Raw genomic sequence first — 12,721 nt, 5'->3', positions numbered from 1 at the left:
TTTCTGTAGCAAATGCAGCAGCTGCATTCATTCCTCTTCCGACCCGAACTGCCGAAGCCGCTGATCGGGAGCAGATGAGTTGACAGAATCTGCTCATAAAAGTTCTGTGCATTTGGATTTGCTTCTGAGCTGCTGCAGCCCATCCTGAAAATCACTGATGCGAACGAGATCTGAGCACGGATCTTCAGCTGTGTTTATAAGACAATGACTCAGGGACCCGGACAGAACTAGGATTGAGTGAGCCTCGGCTAGCACAAGGTCACCTCACGCTCAGCCTGTCTTTCCGGACAGCTGCTGTCTGTGTACCGCCACACAGCCTGCGATGTGCAGTGTTGGTATCGTTGTGCCTGTGGCTGTTCCCCGCTGTTGGACGTGCCCTTTGATGTTCATCTCACCTTCCCAACTTGCAGCTTCCGTCTCTGACACACCTTCTGGCCATTGCTTTACTCCGGTACAGTGGCAAATACGCCATTTGATAGTTGGATCCCACTGCATTAAACCCGATCACTTTAGCTGACATTCGAACCTAATAGAAATACAGACGCAGGTATTGAGTTGTGCTTACTCGAGGACTCCATAAATGGTTTTTAAAAAATTGTTTTATGTGTATTTTGCCTGTGTGCCACCTATGTGCCACCTGCATGTCTTGTAATCATAAAGGCTAGAAGGATGTGTCAGATACCTTGGGGCTGGCATTACAGACAGTTGCAATTTGCCATGTGGGTGCTAGGATTTGAACCTGGGTCCTCTGGAAGAGCAGTCAGTGCTCTTCACTGCTGAGCCATCTCTTCATCCCTTACTCCAGAAGGCGTATCTTTTCCTTTAAGTCATCAGAAGATGGTAAACTTACGATTACAATCTCAACTGAAAAGACAATACACAAATAGGATTATTTGGTCTTATAGATTATTTCTAATTTTACAGTATTCTTTTTTCTTAAATCCTTATATGGTTCATAGCTCCTAATGTTAACAAAACAAAATACAGTTCAGTAAGTAACTCTTGTTTGTTTTCGTTTCTGGCTTAGGTGTTGAATAGCGCCAGTGAGCCACTACTGTTGATAAGGATTTCTTTTTTTTTTCTTTTCCCTTAAAGATTTATTTATTTAGCTGGGTGTGGCAGCAGATACTTTTAATCCCAGCACTTGGGAAGTAGAGGCAGGTGGATCTCTGTGAGTTCGAGTCCAGCCTGGTCTACATAGCAAGTTCCCAGGGAGTCAAGACTACATAGTGAGATCCTGTTTCAAAAAAAAAAAAGATGTATTTATTTTTATTTTATGTGTATGAATGTTTTTCCTGCATGTCTATCTGTGGAGCTGCCATGTGGATGCTGGGAATCGAACCCAGGTCCTCTGGAAAATCAACTAGAAGTGTTCTTAGCTTCTATTTCTTTTGTGTATTATTCTCTGGCTATGTATGCTTGTGTGGTGTTGTTAACAAAAGTGTGCACATGCACATGTATATGCATGTATATGTGTACATGTGCGTGTATGTGTATATGTGTGTGCACGTGTGTCCATGCATACGTGTGCACACGTTGGCTCTGTTCACTACCTTCCCTGTTCAGGCACTGTGTTCCTCCCATCTTCGGTGCCACCTGCTTCTCTGGGATCACTCTGTGAATCACAGAGTGACCACATGAGGTGCTTTCTTGTAGGAAGGGAAGCTTTGCACAAGGCTGTTCTGACCAGTTTCTTGAAGTTTCTGAGAACTGTTGTATTTGCAGTGGTGTGTCTCCCATTGTGGTGGGAGACGTGTGTGTACAGACATAGGGAGATTGTCTAGGTATGCAGGCCTTTTGAATTCATAATGAAGTTTTACTTTTTCCTCGTCATATGTACCCAAGACTAATCAAGCACTAAGACCTGTAGCCTGATAACCCTGCCAGCTCAGGCCAGCTCCCCCCTGTCCCTACTCTGTGACCTCAGGCCAGCTCTCCACCCTGTCCCTACTCCGTGACCTCAGGCCAGCTCTTCATTCTGTCCTTACTCTCTGCCTGCCACCACTCACTTCATTTCTCTTCCCTCTACCCCCTTTCTCTGCAACCCTCTGTCAGGAGCAGCTCTCCCTCCTTCATAACGGTTTATGCTATTTTCCAAGGAGCAGCGATCCTAATACCATGGAGGCCTTGACCAGCAGGGCTCTGCGATGCCATCCGCTCTCTCTTCCCTCTTCTCTCCCAACCTGACTAGCTGCTGCTTACCTGAGCCCTCCCCCTCCTCCCCTTTCTCCTCTTCCCCCCATTGGCACCCCATTGCCTGGCATGCCCAGACTGGGCTAGGAGTCCTATCTCTCCTGCTCCTAGTTCCGGGTCCACTCAGCCTATTTTGTCATCGCTGTCTGAGCACTTGTGCCTGAGGGCTTGGAAGGACCAGGACACGTTCATCCTTATTTTCCCTCTGGTGTTTCTCCTTTTTGCTTTGCTCGGGCATCACCTCCCACCCTTAATGCTGAGCACAGGTGACCACAGTGTGTGCCGATGCCACCAACACGTGTTCAAGCCACCATCTTTTGGGCCGAAAAGGGCTACCCTACTTGGTCATCTACCTGCTTCCCTGTATCTTTGTTGCTGTCTCAATCTTGGTCTCTTTTAGCCTCTTACCTGGCCTTCTTGGTCTTCCTCCGTCAACAGTTTTATTGAGATATGATACGCACACCACATACTTCACTCATCTAAAGGACAAATCCAATGGGCTTTTTGACTCTTCTTAGATATGCGATCATTACCACAGTAACTGAAGGATATTTCATCATTCTGAAAAAAGTATTGACTTGCTGTCACTCCAGATTTTCCTGAAGCCCCAGTCACTAACCTACTTTCTGTCTCTATAGATGTCCCTGTTCTAGACACCTCATGTATGTGGCCTTTGGTATGTGACTTCTTCTGCTGGCTTCAGAATGTTCAAGTTTGACTGATTTTTAACACATCAGTGTTTCGTTCCTTTGTCTCCTTATCTTGAGAAGAACAAGTGATGCAGAAATTATTTTTTCTCCTAGTTTTGAAAGTCAGAAATCTAAGATTAGTTACAGCAGGGCTGATGTCTGCTGAGATCTCTCTTGGTTTATGGGTGAGAGTCCTCTCTCCCGGCATTCACGTGCCCTTTATCTGTGTGCACACACAAGGGGAAAGATGCCACTAACATCTCCTCCACGGTCATTGAATAAGGCACCACCCTTGAATGTGGCCTTAGTTACTCCTTCAAGGCTGTGCCTTTAAGGACAGCCACACTGCGTGCACACGGCTGCAACAAATGATTGTAGGGGTAACGGGCCTCAGCAAAGAAGGATTTTTTTTGTTGATGGTTGATCTTCCATTTTCTCTCTAGACCACAATTTATTTATAAATGCATCAATTAGTGGAGATTTGCATCATTTCTGGGTTTTGTCTGTTGTTGACCATGTGATCATTTGCTTCTCATCATGTATGAGTTTTATGCATATTTTTTCCCTTGGGTATTGTATTAGTTAGGGTTCTTTCGAGGAACAGACCCAATAGGATGATATATTGGTGTGCCTCAGTAGTCTCAATCTAGCACTTGAACTTGGAGGGCTCCTGAAGAACCGTTGGTCCTCGGCCAACAATGGCCTGGAAATGCTGTTTCTGAGATCCACAGTCAGCAGCAGCTGCAACAACAGGGCAAATCGGCTCAGGGAAGAATCAAAAGCAAATGTTCTCCTTCCTGCTATGGCCCTTCTTTTTCTGGGTTAGTCCCAGAAGGTGCCGAAAATCCAAGCAGAGAATAGTTGGTTACCTTCCTAACAGTGTCGACTCACCAACCTGTGCAGAGCTGTCTGCAAGATGTGGGATTTGAGGACCTTAAAGAGTGCGGTAAACCACAGGCTCATGCTGTAGACAGCCTTACTGCAGGCTCATGCTGTAGACAGCCTTACTGCAGGCTCATACTGTAGACAGCTTTCCTACAGGCTCATACTGTAGACAGCCTTCCTACAGGCTCATGCTGTACGCAGCCTTCCTACAGGCTCATGCTGTACGCAGCCTTCCTACAGGCTCATACTGTAGACAGCCTTCCTACAGGCTCATACCGTAGACAGCCTTACTTCAGTTTCAGGTGCTTTTATACATGAATGTAACAAAGAAAGCAATGATCCAAAGAAGGTTGTTTGAGTTCAGAAAAACATGATCCAAAAAACATGCAAATAAACGTCAATAAGCACATACTAAATATTAGCAGAGCAGCCCTTTTCCAGGACTTTTCTTAGGGCAAACCAATTTAAACACAATGCCTGGCATATATAATTATAGATTATATCTGGGAAAGCATGAAAGAAAGACAGAAGGCCATCTTCAGATTCAGGGGACACAAACCAGATTGGGTTCTATAGTTGTTATCTGGCATCCAACAAGAATAAGCCTGTCTTATAAATTGAATGTAAATGTTTGTCACAGGGAACAAGAGATCATGTCCAAGAACCATCCAGGGAACAAAACACACCTGAGGGAAAGGCCCATTGCCTTTCTCCTGGAGCCTCTGTCTCAGGTCCCCAAGGCATGGTCCACCGTGGGCCATTCTTTTAACCGTGTTCCCATGAGCAGTCATGGCCACTGCTGCACAAGTAGGCACATCTTGCCGAGGAGGTTGGTCCCATGAGTGGTAGGATGCACAGCTTAGTAAGACTGTTGGTGCCATTTCTTCCCCAGCAGCCTGCATAGCACCCTCTGGGACTGTGAAAACTGGCTGGTGGAGAGGAAGAGAGCCTTGTTCTTTACATTGTCAGCTCAGTGTCCAGAACACTGTCGTCCGAATTAAAGACGACAGATGAAGAATGAAACGGAAGAATGACGCTGCTTCTATGTAGTTGAGGATATCTCCTCAAATCCAGCTTGTCTTGAAGAAAATCTATTTAAAGAGAGAAAGTAGCTCCCCCCATACACCTGAGAGCCAGTGGTTCTACAGCATAGAGTAACTCCAGTAGAGTGTCTACTGAAGGCAGAGGCATGATGGGAAACACCCAGGAATCACTGCTCGGAAATGATGCTGCAATGCAGTGATCATACAGGCCTGGATGAGTTTTGTAACTTTTCCCTCTATACTTTTGAGCTCTTGCTTCTGCTCCTTCACCTTTATTCCCTTTCTTGAAAATGTTTGAACTTCTAAGAGTGTTCTCAGTCTGATTTCTGCCTAATCAATACCTCCTTTCATTAAAGAATCTCTCTTACTGTTCCAGTCTGAGCCAGACAGGTTTCTGTTACAAAACTTGGATTTCTTTAAATTTTGTTAGGTTTACTCTGTCGGGTAAAAGCTACTCCTGAAAAATCTCTTCAAAATAAACCTTTCTTTAAACCTTTCTTGGTTTGGGGAGATGGTTCACTGAGTAAAAGCGAAAGGACCCAAGTTCAAATCCTCAACTTCCACATAAAATCTGGGCAAGGTGTCATGTGCCTGTAACCAGTGTTGGAGGGTAGACAGATCCTGGGAGCTCACTAGCCAGCTAGCCTCGTTAAAATGCCAAGTTCAAGGTTCAGTGAGTGGCCTGGCCCCCCAAAAAGAAGGAGGAGATTAATAGAGGAAGACAGGCCCAGTCCTTCTCTGGTCTCCCTCCACACCCATGTGCTTGGGCGCATACACCTATGTTCACATGTTTATACACACTACAGCACACGTACACTAAATAAATAAATACATATTAAAATCTGTATACTGAGTGCCTATCAAGGCTTCTGGCAAGCACAAACCTTGAATCTCTCAGCAGTTTAACTGCTTGACAGTTATTTTTTTGTGTGTCGTCTTGATCCTTCTGAAGTCTCATTGGAAGGCTAGGCAGGCACATCATGCTGTCATCATTCGACCATGGTTCTCTGACAGCAGCCTGGACACGACCACTAACAAAAGCCTTTCCTGAATTTCCTTAATTTACTTCTTGTTTTCCATGAGGATTTTTCAGCCCAGCAAATGCTAAACCTCGTGTGCCTAACAACTACTTTCTGTCGAAATGCCGGTCTTAGTTCTCTACCTACACAGCACTAGAAGAAAAAGCATGACACCCCGTGGCACCTCAGCCCCACCTGGAGATTTGTAGAAAATTCTAAGTCCAATCAATACACTCTCCAAAGTCCATATTCTCTCAGTAACACTTGCTAGCTGTTAGCATAGATTCACGCCCCATAATTTTCTTTAAGCTCTTGCTGTCAGTTTTTTTTTTAATGCCAATTAGCTTCTTCTCTTTGAAGCTCCTGAGACCCAGACTCCTCCTTTTACCCCAAAGTTCCTTATACCATCCCATCTGGACCTGGTTCCAGAGCCGTGCCTATAGAGTGAGTCCTTGTTATAATGGCTCCTGCCTTCAGGTACCTGAATCTCCACATCGCTGAATGACATGCCATCCCAAATATCAGAAGTTAAAACGTACAGCAAACATTTCCCTTCTGGTGGTTCTGTGGGAACATCTTGATGGGATGGTTCTGACTTGGCATCCCCATGAGTATGCAATCGAGTTTGATTAGTTTGATGCAAATCTGATCATTTGACCAAGGATGGAGAATCCAGTTCTGTGATGTTGGGGTTGCTGGCTTCTGGCAAACAACTTCTCACGTCTCCATGCAGGAGTGCCATTTAAATATCCCCATAGCTAGTAAGTCTGGCTTCTCCTCGAGGTCGCCATCAGAGAGGGAAAGGGTGGACCTTCGGTGTCTCTCATGACTGTCACTCAGAAGTTGTATGCTACCACTGCTGTAGTGTGTCCCTCACCAGGGCGATCCTCATTCCCTGGCCGGGCTTCCTAGAGAGCCATTTTGGAAATTGGTTGTTACGTACCTTGATTCTTGTTAAAGAGATGCTCTTCTCGATTTCAAAAAGTGTGGCATCAATGAGAGAAAATAGCAAGCCCATAGCTCTCTGTGCAGTGGCGCTCATATGTATTAGCCAATACTCTCTGTTCTGGCATAGCAGTGGGTAGATAGCTGGAGCGGAGTGAATGAGTAACGCCCCTCACAGGCTCATCTGTCTCAACACTTGGTCTCTTGTAGGCGGCACTATTTTAGGTGCTGCAGCCCTGTTATAGGAAGTGCAGCCCTGGGGTAAATTTGGAGAGCTCATAGCTATGTCCTACTTACTTCCAATTTGTTCTCTCTATTTCTGGCTCATGGATGAGGATGTGAACTCTTGCTTCCTTCTCCAACCATCATGCCTGCTTGCTACCATGCCTCACAGCCACCAGGGACTCTTGTCCCTCTGGAACCATAAGCCCAGATAAACTCTTCCTTCTATAAGTTGCTTTGGTCATGGTGTTTTATCACAGCAAAAGAAAATATAACCAACACAGTGGCTATATCCTCCCTCTTTCCCCGGAGGAAATTGAGGGGCTGGGAGTTTGAATTCAGTCATGTTGAGCCCAGGTCATCAGTCCACTGAGCAGCATGCTGCTTTCTTTGCTCTTTCTGTGTCCTTTTTTCCTTGGAACGAGATGCCACCTTAACACTGAGAATTGTCTATACAGAGAATTGTCTCAGGAAGGGAGAAGGGTGGTAAAAACAGCCACTGTGTGCACATGTTGTCAGGCAAGGTGCAGAGAGGCCGAACTGCTCCTCGCTGATATGAGCATAGCTAAGGATCTGGGAAAGAAAGAAAAAAAAGTGCTCATAAAAGTAACTTGGAAGAAAAGTGAAATAAATTAATAATTTGGCACAAATCACATAAATATGCTGATATAAAGACTCCAAATGTAAAATTATAAGGAAAAACCATCCTTGAAATAACGCCCTGAGTCATTGTTAATGATCACATGATTCTCTTGTGTCTTCATTAGTTATAGAATTAAAACACCTACTTACAGGTGTGTGTGTGACACACACCTTTAATCCCAGCACTTGGGAGGCAGAGGCAGGCAAAGCTGTAAGTTCAAGGCCAACCTGGACCACACAGCAGCGAGTTCCAGGACAGCCAGGCCTACACAGTGAGAACCTGTCTGAAAACGAAATCAAAACCAAAATCAAAATCTGCTTACGTGTCCACTCGTGTGTTTAGTTACAATTCTGACAAGTTAGATGCGACCTTGACTTTGTTCCCGTCGCAGACAAGGTGCCCTTTGGTCAATTAGCTCATACAGTGCGTGCTTCCATGCATGCACCTGTGTGTGGACGTCAGAGGCCCTCCCCTTCCGCTCTCTGAGGCAGGCTCTCCCTTCTTTCTGCTGTGCTGTTGTCCACTAACGCTGCTGGCCATTCTCCTGGTTCCACCTGCCATCTTGGCACAGGAGCGCTGGAGTCGTGAATGGCCGTCATTCTACTATTTCCAGGTTTCTGCTTTTGATTCTGAGGCAGCGTCTCTCTGTGCAGCCAAGGATGACCTCTGTGATCCACCTCTGAGGGTGGAGGTTTCAGGTGTTAATTCTGTGTCTGGTTTATGGGGTGAGGGGGCTCAAAACCAGGATGGTATATATGCCGGCAAGCACCCCACTAACTGTACCGCAGCCTCCTTCTCTCTCCTCCAGTTCATACCGAATTGGATTAATGACAATTTGCTTTCCTAACATTTTCATTTTACTCTCTGGGATACATGACAGTGGGACAGTGATTGATGAGACTTTATGGATACAGTGTTGAATCACGAATAAGTGATATTATTCTAGCTGGCTGAGATTTTGTTTAGTATCACACAGTCCTATTTTAAAGGAGAATCTATACAAAAAGGAAAAAGCCCAAACAAATAAAATTCACTTAATTTAAATGGGAAGATTTGATTTCTTCAAAGAATTTATTTTTCAAAGGAAATATAATACGACTTTGAAATAGCAGTGCGTCTTGCAGCTTTCACAGCAGACAGCGGAATCTCTTTTGTTGTTCAAGAAGGATTTTTTTTTCTTTTGCTTTCTGGCAAGAACTTGTCAGAAAATTGAGCTTTGATTAAAATAAATGAGTTCAGTTTGGCTCTCTTGCGTGAGCCATGGACTTTAACCCAGGGTTTTAAAAATGTTTATTAGCTGTGAATTTATTTTAGTTAGCGTCCCCATGTTGTTCATGTTCACTTGGAAGGGACTTTGATGTGGAATCCAAAGCACTTATTCCACCTCTCGAGTGGAAGTGTTTTTGTAGAGGACACACAATGACAGATCAAATTCTCTAGCCCGCGTAGACCCTTTAAAGATTTTACTTATTTTGAACGGAATTAGGAAAGATCCCATTGAGTGAGGTAATCCAGACTCAGGAAGACAAACGTCAAATGCTCTCCCTCGTCAGAGGCTCCTACCTCCTAGCAAATTTCTCTTTGTGACACACAGAAGCCGTTACAGACAACCACAACCAATCAAAGTGTGGAGTTGTGGAGCCCAGTCCCACACAACGCATCTACGAACACTCCTACACCTACAACTCAGGGAACATTTCTGGAGGGGTGGAAAGACTGTAAGAGTCGGAGAATCCGGGAGTTGGCTATGAGATTGTGTCTCTCGGTAATGCCGGGGGCTGCACCCATCAAGTCTCACCACATGACTGCCCAAACATAGCTGAACAAGTACAACAGCAAAAGCTGCACTAACAGGGTGAGGGAAAAGCCCGCGAGGCTCAGCCCTACACAAAGAACAACAGGCAGTAAGGAGTGGTGAGCGTGGGAGAGGTGCTCCTCCCAGGGAGGATCACTTGATTATCCAATACCCAGTAGTCAGCCCTGTAGACATACATACAAGTAACGATATACAGATGGAACAGGTTAAACTATGTATACACATATATGCATGAGGTATCAATAATGAAAAGAGAGGTAACTTTGAAAGAAACTAAGAAAGAATAAATGGGAGGGTTTGGAATGGGAAAAAGAAAAGAACAAATGATATTACAATTTCAAAAATAAAGTAAACACATTTTACTTATTTTTATTCTGCGGGCATCAGTGTTCTGCATGCATGTATGTCTGTGTACCATGTACAAACAGTGCCTTCAGAGGCCAGAAGAGGGCAGAGTTACAGACGGTTGTGAGCTGCCATGCGGGTGCTGGGAATCTCGTGTGGGTCCTCTACAAGAGCAGCCAGTTCTGAGCCATCTCTCCAGCTTCAACATAGACCCAACATAGAGTAACGATCTTAGCACGGTGTGGAAGAATGTACCTTTAAGTCCAGCACTGGGGAGACAGAGGTGGGAAGGTTGAGGCCAGCCTGGCCCACATGTCGAGTTCCAGGCTAGTCAGGGCTAATATATTACTAAGACTCTGCCCTCCCCCAAATATTGTAAAGATACTGCTACACATTGGGTACTAATCATGACTCTATCTTAAATCCATTGCTGAGCTGGGAATAAAATTATGATCCTAGTTATTCAATATTTTATTTTAAAGCTTATTTTTATTAGCATGCAACAGTTATACTTAATATTGGTTACATTGTGACATTTTTACGTATGCATGCAATATACTTTGATTGTGCCCCCCATATATTCATAGACTTCTGGTCTAATATAACAGCTTTAATGTGATGTAATTCACACCTGATGAAAATACTTATGCAGTTGAGTCTCCCTTTTCCCAGGTCTGTGCAGTAGACAGCAAAGCTACAAGGGTAAGATGAGCGGAAGCACGCAGCCCTTGAGTCTTCTCGGGATGCCCGCTTCACTTAACAGGATTGTCTCCAGTTGCATCCACTTTTTCTGGAAATAATGCAGCTTTATTGTCCTTTATAGTTGGCGACATTCCATTGTGTGCACATTTTTCTTAACCATTTCTCTGCTGCTGGATACCTGGGACGGTCCCGCAGCTGCTGTTGTGAGTGACGCAGCAGTGGACAGGGATGGGCAGGTGCCTCTGTGATGTGTGGACCTGGAGCCTCGGATTAGTACGAGGAGTGGCGGTGTGGCTGAGCCCGCTGTTGAAATCGCTCACTTTTATTGCCAACCCACCTTTAGTAGATTTGTTTTGTAAGCTGTCGACACATGCAGCTCCGCTTTCCACTGCAGAGAGGCTCAGGCATTCGCCGAATGAGTGCTCTGAAGTGGGGTAATCACTGGAGGTGTCTAGAGTATGGATGCTTTTCAAGGCCTTCAGAGACCAGCGCGTCCTTCTGTGCATCCATAGCAAACAGTTACAGAAACACTGAACTTAGTAAAAGGAAAAAACTTCACATTTCTTTTTCACCAAAGACTGACTCTCTCTCTCTCTCTCTCTCTCTCTCTCTCTCTCTCTCTCTCTCTCTGTTACTGAAAATAAAGTTTCCATACAGTATATTTTTTTTAAATATTTATTTATTATATATACGATATTCTGTTTGTGTGTCTGCCTGCAGGCCAGAAGAGGGCACCAGACCCCATTACAGATGGTTGTGAGCCACCATGTGGTTGCTGGGAATTGAACTCAGGACCTTTGGAAGAGCAGACAATGCTCTTAACCTCTGAGCCATCTCTCCAGCCCCATACTGTATATTCTGATCACGAATGAGGTTCCCTCCCCAACTCCTCCCAGATCCTCTCCATACCCATACAAGTCCACATCTTCTTTCTTTCTCTTTCTCTTTAGAAAACAAACAGGTTAACAAACCAACCAACCAACCAACCAGAATTTTTTTAAAAAAGCACAACACACACACACACACAATCAGAGACCATAATATACAGGCAAAATGATCAGTAAGACAAAAAAAAAAATCCCAGACAATATAACATGAGACGAAAAGTCTACAAACAATGCTGTTGAGTTCCTTTTTCTTGGCCCTCTACTCCTGGGCATGGGGCCTGCCCTTAAGTGTGGTTTATATACCTGGTGAGGCTCTATTGGAGAAAACTAACTATTTCTTTATAAGGAGTCGTCAACTGGAGATAGATTCTTGGTTGGGATGGGGGCTTATGTCCACTTCCCTTCCCAGCCCTGGGACCCATGCAGGCCCTGGGCAGGCTGCCTCAGTCTCTGGTAGTTCATATGTGTGTCAGACCTGCTGTGTCTGGAAGACACTGTTCTTGTTGTTCTTCGTCTCCTTTCCATCTTCCATCTCCGCCTCCTACCATCTTTCTCTTCCTCTTTTCCATAGCTCCTGTGTTTCAAAGTTTCTTCTCTGTAGCCTCGCCTTCTGCTTGCCAGGCTTCAGGCCATAGTCCAACGACGCTTGCTCTGAGGTCTCTAAGCGTATACTTCTCGGAGAGTCATGCTTGTCCACAGTACTGGGGCCTTTTTGAACTGGTGTCTGTTGCTGTTTCTGTTGAGAACTAATCACCAAGTGCCCGGAAGAGGGGCGTTCCCTGCTGTCCCCCTCTGCCGGCATAATGCCAGACATCTTTTATCCAGCGTCCACTCTGTTTCTGTTTCTTTATGTATATCCATTCCTGAAAGGGCCATGCAGGTGCAGAGACCTTGCTTCAGAGAACGTCACTGTCATCTTTGTGTTCCCCGGCTGGGTACACACCTAGGAACTAATTTGAAATTTGAGCTAACATAAAGAAATCACAACACCGCTGTAGGCACCTACCAGTGGGTGCTGGACATGAGTCACGGCATCATTCTTTACAAGGAGATACTAGTGTTCTCAGGGTAGAGCAAGGGCTTGGAGTTTGCCCAGTCAGTCTTTGGGGATTGCAGTCTGGCTAACCTTACCCCAAAGCAAGAGGGTTAGCAGCCTGGACGATTCTTGGAACCCATTTCTGTGAGGCTAATCACCTGTGGTTAAAGCCCATGGTGTGTTAAATTTTAAGGTGTATCTTGTTCTCACAAATTTAAGGTAACTTGCAGTTTTGCAACTCTCTTTCCATTCTGCATCTCCGATCCCTGTAGCCTTTTGTGGGCTTAGAGTATGGG

General features: G+C 45.0%; 1 protein-coding gene across 2 annotated transcripts in view; it reads left to right on the top strand.

Moving 5' to 3' along the window:
• Mtus2 (microtubule associated scaffold protein 2) overlaps positions 1–12,721 on the top strand; it is a 376,016-nt gene that overhangs the window by 142,898 nt on the left and 220,397 nt on the right. The gene's annotated exons all lie outside the window — the stretch shown is intronic.

This window comes from Chionomys nivalis, chromosome 3 (genome assembly GCF_950005125.1).
Source record: "Chionomys nivalis chromosome 3, mChiNiv1.1, whole genome shotgun sequence".
Taxonomy (NCBI): Eukaryota; Metazoa; Chordata; class Mammalia; order Rodentia; family Cricetidae; genus Chionomys; species Chionomys nivalis.
Note: the sequence above shows the minus strand (reverse complement) of the source record. Positions and strands in the feature narration are given on the sequence as shown.